Source organism: Cynara cardunculus (assembly GCF_001531365.2).
Source record: "Cynara cardunculus var. scolymus isolate 2C chromosome LG 3, CcrdV1, whole genome shotgun sequence".
NCBI classification, from domain to species: domain Eukaryota; kingdom Viridiplantae; phylum Streptophyta; class Magnoliopsida; order Asterales; family Asteraceae; genus Cynara; species Cynara cardunculus.
The window spans coordinates 18,706,431-18,715,513 of NC_037530.1; positions in this window are offsets into that span (position 1 = coordinate 18,706,431).

Below are 9,083 nucleotides of genomic sequence, written 5' to 3' on the forward strand. Positions count from 1 at the left end.
AAGAACACACAGTATATGAGAATGATGAACACGAGAGAATAGCTTCAAAGGTTTTTCAATTGAATTGACAATAAGACGATTACAATACGAGAAGCACTATGAATTACAAAGGCCTAGCTGCTATTTATACTAGTTCCTAACGGCTTTTCTGACATGACCTAGACGTGTGAAACGATCCAAGCCGTCCAAATAAAGTCGATTACAAACATAGTCACATGAGAAGCACATGCAGCTAACTACCTAGTTAAAACAGTAAGAAGAGGTTCTCCACAGAAGATGAACCGCATACCCTCTGTGAGCCATCCCAGAGGCTCTGTTGTATATGACTTGTAAGCTCTTGATAACAGAGGACCATTTTCCAGAACCTCTGTGAGAGACAACAGAGGTTCTGTCAATCTTGACTTGTACGATCAAACAGCTTCTGTTGCTGGTCCTCTGTTGTCTTCTGTGGAAGAAACCCTTCTGTCAACACTTGCAGAAATMTTTTTCATACTTTTACATTAAGCAAATATTGGAGCTAACATTACGAGAAAAGGATTAACTCTCTAGAGCTAAATGCAAAAATGCTTTTAAAGCAAATCTCGAATTTTGAGCAGCTAATCATCTTGGAACGAACCAAGAATAATAAAGAAAAGAAAGACATCTCCGAAGACTGTTAGAGTCAATTACAGAAATTATCTGAAAGCATTGATCTAAAGCAGAAGGCTTTAGACGAAGAGAAAAAGCAATTTGTCCTTGAGAAAAAAATACTTCAAAGAAGTATACAACAATTGCTAAAGAGCTTGCAAATAAGAAAAAGTGGCTTGACATCACTTTAGAGAATGAAAAGAGTAGCTCAGATGAAGAGAAACGAGAGTTAATAAATCAGAAGAGAAAGTTTGAAATGCTTCAGAAGGAGCTAGAAGGCAAACTCCTGGACACTACAAGCAAATTGTCTGTTCTAAAGATAGACCTTGAAACTGAGATGAAGATGAGAACTGAACTTAAAATTAAATTTGATTTAGTTATTGCTGAAAGAGATTAGCTTTTACAGAAAGTTAAAGACATTTTGTGTGCACAAAGCTCAACTGGTTCTCCTTCTCAGTGTAAAACCAGCTTCTATGACTGTTCCAAATCGAACAGTTATTCTAGTAGCCCTAAATCTACTGTTTCTAAAAACTATTCTCGTTCTTCTAATCAGTATTATCAAGGGTACATCATTGGATCACCCAATTATTCTTATGAGATTAAAAGCATTTGGGTTAGTAAATCTGAATCTGTTTTAACTCGTACTCCTGTTTCTACTAATAATCTTCCTTGTTTTGTGAGATCCAATTCTGACTTGATAAATCTTAGCAAGAAAAGGATCATGTGATCCACATGTAAATCAACAGATTTTGTGAACAAGAAGATCTATAATAGATGGAGTACATACAACAGATATCAGAACAATTTGAATGGTAAGAACAGGTATGATCACAATTACTAGTACGGTTCATATTTTATTCCTGATCATCCTGTTCACAGTGCTGAAAAAAAAATATCTTATAGAAATAAGAATAGATGGTTTGGAAGTTACAATGTATCCCAACCCGATACTAACAAAATAGGACCCAAATTCATTTGGGTACCAAAATCTACTTAATCTGGTTTTGCAGGTGTGTCAATTTTTTGCTGATCAGAATATCATTTCAGTGATACACCAATGAAGGGGGAGTTGTAATCTATTCCAAAAAAGGCTTCTGAACATTTCAGTTCAGGACTCGTGCTTTACCGAGTGTGGTTTCTAAACACTCAGTTTAGAACCCGTACTTAAAATGTTTTTTCTTATTCTTTTTAACTTTTTTGAGCTTAACTAAATCATTACAATAATCTACTTTCTAGGGGGAGTCTCTAGAAAGTTTAATAAATGTTTTTTTTTTGGAAATAATTTTTTTTGGGAAACGAGTACATTCTCTGAACAGGTATTTCCTGAGATTTTATTTGCGTAATTTCTCATCGTACATAACTCCAATACCTGTTTCAGCTATTCTTCAAACTGTTATTATCACGTCTTTTATAAGAAAATCATTTTCAATGATAATACACTCGTTTGTATTCAAAGTTTGTTTTCTGATATTTTTTTATGTTGATTGATATACATTCATTTTTTTTATCAGAATCTGTAAACTCGTTCTTACAGATCTTCATTCACTTCTCTCATATATCGAATAATCTGATCGTTGTCGCATCATTCCTTATTGATTGTGCTTAAAGCCAAATATCCTGATCAATTTTTATCTGATCATTGTGCTTATTTGCAATAATATTTTTGATCAACTGTTTGTGATCAACTGTACTTAATGCTAAACTTTAGGAGGGACTGAGTGCTTATCAGAAATACCTCTATGGAATGTCAGAACCGACAGACCTACCTATGAGGACAACCATTTCTGAGTGAGCTTTATATACAAAAGGGTTTGTGTGTTGAGACTAAAATGAAAATGAGAGGGGTAGCTGTTGTGAGCTAAAAGAATTGACGAGAGTTGTGTCAGGATTAAAAGAATATAAGAATCCTGTTCCAAACTTCTAAAATCCGGGCATACCACACAATCTATTAATTCTCAATTTTTTCGAGACTAATATTGAAAAAGGCAAAGCTCAGGCCAATTCTTGTCACAACCCCACCATCTACTCATTTATCTCTCAACAAATAAATGTTTCAATAACACTTGGGACACGCAGCTCATCATCTATCAATTTTTCATTCGGAGAAAGTTGATATTGAATCAAAAGGATATATGTCCCCCCTTCAAGTCTTTTTGATCACATATTGAGTCTAATAAATTTGTGTAGTCCACACGGTTTATCTTTTTGAGCCTAAATAGAAGCATATGTTGCTTTATCTTTCTACACTACACAGATTTAACATTTTATATGTTATTTTGCCAAAACATTCATAGATATGCTTTTGTTAAGCTATCGATGATTGAATGGAAGACCTGGTGAGATGAACCTCATAAAGGGGAATCTGATGTAAAGATCAAGGGGGAGTAACTTCAATAATGGCAAGAGACTTAAAAGAAGTGCGACTGGAGATGATTACATAAAATTATTCTGATGCTAAAATATCTGAGAGTTGTTGAATGTGAAGATCATCATTTCAACAGTTTACTGATAGAGATTTCGCGTCGTAAAAGAATGTTTGTGATCTTATCTGAAGAAATTCATTATTGGGGAGAATATTTAAAATTTGTTTGTTATCGTTTCTATTCTACATTGTCAAAAAGAGAAAATCATCGCGGTTCTACATTCAAGGGGAAGAATGTTAGAAGATCTTTCTCAACATACGATTGCCTGAAGATCTCAAGTTGAAGTTGGTTTTTGAAGAAGACATAGAGTGCTTAAAGCTTCAAAGTTCAAACAAGACTTAAAGCGCGCAAAATCTTTCAAATCTGAATATAAAGGGGGTGAATGTTAGGACTGAAAGTCAGTGTAAAATTGTATTCGTCTTGAAAGATAAAATTGTCTATAATTGTTTAAAAGTCATCGTGTTTGACTTTTCTTTAGAGAAGTTTGACTTTGACCATGTGTATTGTTTGACCCTATAAATAGGGTGTTAGTCTTGTAATCTTAGGTGGATGCTCATTGTAAATTCATAATACGTAATAGAAGAGTGGACCAGACTTTGAATGTTGACTATTTCTCTCTTCTCCATCTCTATGATATTTCTATAGATATTATCAGATCTGCCATTATTATTGAAGCTTTATTGAAGATTGATTGATTGTGGACTCACAAAGTCATTTAACTTCAACTTTACATTGTGAAGTTTAGGGATCAAAATGAAACGAAGTGAGAACATTCCATGACAGTTAATGTCATCCCTTGGAAAATATTTTCTTCCTATCTCCCCCTAATGACGGGAAGACTGTCATCAAAGTGACAATTTACAAATCATGATATATAAAGATCATCCATCAAAGGTTTTAAATAACGGGTAATTGTTGGAGATTCATATCCAACACAATACTTAATCGTTTCTAAGACCCATTTTGGTGCATTATGGGGGTTCAATGAGCACATATACTACACAATCAAATATGTGTAAATGTAAAATATCAAGTTTATATCAGTTACCAACTGGTACGCATGAGACTGATAATCTAGTAGTGGGTCTAAAAACGAATAAGTAAAGCTATATGTAGTATTGCATAATCCCATACAAATGTGGGTAACTAGAGCACATAACCAATGCCCCAGCTCCCATCTATATACTTTTGATGATAGCTTATGCTAGACCATTTTTATGCATACATATAAGGGGTATATGATGCTCTATATAGATACTAATGCACATGCAATAATCATCAAATCTTCATGATTTAAGTGCTTAGCATTACCAATTCATTTAGACTTGATTAGATGTATAGCTGGTGCTATGAGTGTAGCGTTTCATGTGGATATAATACAACGTGCGTTCATTACGTCGAAATTTCAATCATAACCATAAAATACTTGAATGACCCACATTCTATATGTATAGGTCTACAAATATCACATTGTATTCATTATAAGAATGAAATATTTTGTATTATGCCCTTAGCTTAGGATGGTCTCATACCTATTTTCACTAAGGAGTAGGGTTTGCAAAAATTCTAGGTATTCGACAACGCATAGTATGATGGTAGTGTTGTTTCCTATGCCACAGAAGTCAACAATTGCAATTTAGATCATTTTTGCATTTGCCTTTTACTCGAAAAAAATGTGTCTGTGTATTTTCAACAAACGGGTCATAATGTCATGACCATGGTGCGCCACGTGGTCATACTGACATATATGTGTCATTATCTCAAAGTTCTTTATCAGTGTCGAAACATGATTCAATGATATAGTTGATCCACTAGTTTGACACATTAGCTTCTCTAATATATGTTTCATTACATATTCATTATAGCTTATGTACATATACTCATTTCCATTTTCGTAATATGATTTCCAAGTGAAACGAATGTCTTAACAATGTTTTATTAATATATTGCTTTAGTGACTATTGATCTTGTGTCATTAGGCAACAAGGAAGTGATAGTTCATCGTCTATGAATTTGGTTGGAGGAATTATAGATAATTAGTTCAATAAATATTAGTCTATCTTTTAAGACTGTGTAGAAGGTACCATAAAAAAACATTCAAGTTATCCTCGATGCATTCCTACGTAGAACGGGGAATATTGAGAGTTTCATATTTGTTTTTGATGTATTCTTTACATTTATGACAATTCTATATTCAATTTTACATAAGCAAATGAAATTAATTTAATAGTTCAAATTAAATTTCAAATAAATCTATGGTCAATCAATCTTAAATATGACATTGTTCAATTTCAACTTGTTCACCTTTTCATAACAGTCTCTAGTGCATTTCTTCTTTGATTGTCCATTATATTCTAGGGTAGTAGTTGCATCTTTGTTCCAGGCACTGAAAAATCTCTTTCGACTCTTGCAATGACCCTGACCCTTTCCATGGTCTCTTTAGCATGGCACATTGATGCCACATGTGTGAAATTGCCTTAACTCATTGTTATTTGGAGTTGTTTTTTCACCTCTAACGCTTACATTACCGTCCTCTGGATGTCTCTTTATTCGATTATATTTAGTGTTCTTATTTGAAAGAACTTTGTTATGTCTCTTAATCACTTGCAGTAGATTGATGAGTTTGTTCTTAAGGTTAATTATATTCAAGCTTATGCTCATTCATTAATATGATTGTTGATATATGAAAGATAAATAAGATAGTATGAATCACACCATCTTTTGTGAGTTGTTTTCCACATAGATTGAGATGAAACATTTTTTTTGTTGAAACTAATACCTTCTTGTAACCGAGTGGGTTTCATTCCACTATATGATTAGTTTGTGAAACACATGGTAATGAATATTCCCGAGTTTCCTTTTCAAGGTTTCCCTCAGTTCTTTGGGGTTTCTAGTTAACAGCATTCTCTCCGAAGATTGTGAGTAATGTGTCGTCCCAAAAAGTTCAAACTGTTTACTTGTACCTTTAAGAGTTGGTGTTTAGGGTCAAGATGATTTGATGGTTTTCACATATTTGCTTGTGTTTTTCCGAACCTATCTCATGGTACTCAAGTTCTTCTGAGTCTAGGATGTCGTAAATAATGGAGAATATATGATTTTTTAAAACAAATAATTATGGTTTATAATTATTATTTTATGCATGAAATTTCATCATCATAATAATATTGGATTTTTACATTTTTTAATTTTATTAATAATACTTCATCAATATTTCAATTTTCAAAATAAAATCACACAATATATTAGATTTCCATGTAGTATGATAATCAAATGGATTTACTCAAATCTCCACAAATCTCAGAACTATTTACACACATTCTAAAAGTGGTAAATATTACAAATGCCTCAATGAACATATATATTATTAGTGAATTTATGATACATAATGAGTGCATACAAAATTTGGTCTAGTAAAAAAACAACAACATCATAACGTTTTATGCAAAATATCACAATTAAACAAGAAATTTGCATATAAAAATCTACAAGTGAAACATACACATGCACTATACTCATAGATATAACAATCATCATGATGACTAAAATATATAAATAATTATATACACATACTTTAACAATTAATATTGAACTTTAAAGTAATAATTAATAATTAATAATTAATAATTAATAATTAATAACTAATAACTAATAATTATAACTGATAATCTCTTTAATTTTTTATGTTCACAAATTTAATTGGTGTAGCATTAAAATTAGATAACAATTAGGTGATCCAATTCAATATACATACCAAAAACCAATTGAAAATAATCATGCTAGAAAACAAAAGCTCATAATATAAATTGATTTTTTTTTTGTATTTAATTACCCTTTTATGGCTAAAAAATCAAAACAAAACCATATAATTATTTAATTTAATTATAGTTACACCAAAATCACATATGAATTTAAATAATCATCTTTTAGTGTAATTCCATTTTTCTTTTAACATAATCTTAGAATACTCACATATGAAAGAGTTAGAATCTATGACGAAGCGTGACAACGAATGATTAAGAACACAAGCAACATGCAATGTACCATGTCTATAAATATAAATATGCTTACTTGAATTGACGTTATGGGTATCAAGCCATTCAATAATATCAGACAATGGATTGACAATGACAGTGAATTCTGAGTTTACGTGTTATAGAAAAAAACAAAATAGAACAATAGCTAATAGAAAGAATGAATTTGTAATTCTCATTTATCACAAGCCCTTTAAATAAAGATCATTTTACAATGAAAAAGAAACATTCATTATGATAAATTCTAATACTTGGAACATAATTTTCAATCACTTTCTTCTGATGATGACACGTAATCCTTCAACAACACAGCTTTATTTTAGACAACACATTTTTAGAAGATACATTCATAGTTTAAAAAATATTTATTATGTAAAATGTACTTCAAAGTGACTCAAAACTTTAATGTCAACATCATGTTAAACTTGTGTACTAATAAATGTTTTCAAACTAAACATTTTTAATGGGTTTTTTGAAAAAGATGATTTTGTAAAATAGAAATTAGAACAAAATGTGTTTTGTTTTTATATGTTTTGTCCTTTACGAATGAAACTAAAATACAAAGCATAACAGGTTAAATGTATATAAAATAAAAGATAAATTTTGGTTTGGCCTACAAAAGGATACTTAAACCTAATTATAATGTTTTAAACTTTATTGATTTAACCATTTTAGTTTTCGGCTTTTAAAAAATATTAGATGAATGATTTTTTTGAGTGATTTTCATACGGTTGTTTGTCATTTTAGAAAACTTTCTTTGTTGTAAAACATAATATGGTGTATAACCTTTTATTTTATTCAATACTTGTCACGTTGATTAACAGTCTTAGTACATGTGTAATATGATCTTTAAAAAATATTGGAACGCCTCTGACAATTAATACAAAAAACAATAGCGAATAAGATGAACTTGTAGCAACGGTATAGAGCATAGGAAGAGGTACAAGGATAATCTTGTAAAACTTTTACTGTTAAGTGGAGTTGTGAAACCTTATCAAATGAGCGATTCGAGGGCTTCTTATGTGAATCATATGAAATTTCGAATTACTTAACAACTCTAGAATCAAAGTAAATATTTGAATGATGTCATAGAGCGGGTACCAGACAACCCCTAATTAAGTTATGTAAGAATGACTGGAGTCTTTGGATACTAAAAAAATGCTATAAGGTGTCTCATAAACCCAGGTGACACCAAGTTTGTAGCTAGGAATGACCTTACTATTGGAGGTGATGAAATTATCCTATAAACAACACTTGAAATGCCTTTAGCGTATTATTCAGTTGGTAAAGGGGCAAGCGACTTTGTTCAAATACAAGATAGGTCCCGGGTTCGATCCCAAGCCCCTCCGCTAGTGTCAGCCACTGAGTGTGTCAAAAAAGTGCCATCATATCGGTGTCTTCGGAGGCAGGTTATGTGTGGGGCATGTTGGAGTTATGGTAATCAACTTTTTACTCAAACAACACTTAAAATGTTAATTATGGGCTTTCTCAATTGGTACATATTTGACAAATATACCTTCATTTAAACTCCTTAAATACTACCACTGCTATAAAAATATGGGGGCATTAAAGTAACTTTAAGTTTATGATTTTGCAATTCTTTTTACAAATATAACTTTTATCAAGCCTACTGCTTTTAGAGCATCTTCAATGAAGGTTCTTATAAGAACCTGCTTTTTGTACTTTTTTTTACCACATCACTTCCGATTCACCAAATTAAGAAGCTAAATAAAAATTATAACGCCCCAACCTACACATTGCATGTAACACATATTTCATACTAAAGAAATACATATTCATATACATCTGGGTCCCTTAGTACAAGAATACTATCATGACCAAATACAAGGTCCAAAAATTCGAAATRCATAACTTGTACTAATCAACAAAACTACTCATCAAAAGCAACTTCTTATCCAAAATGCATGTAAGAAAAGCATTACATCTTTTCTTTTCCCTTACCTTCTGTACCTCCTGCAATACATATTTAAAATCACAAAAA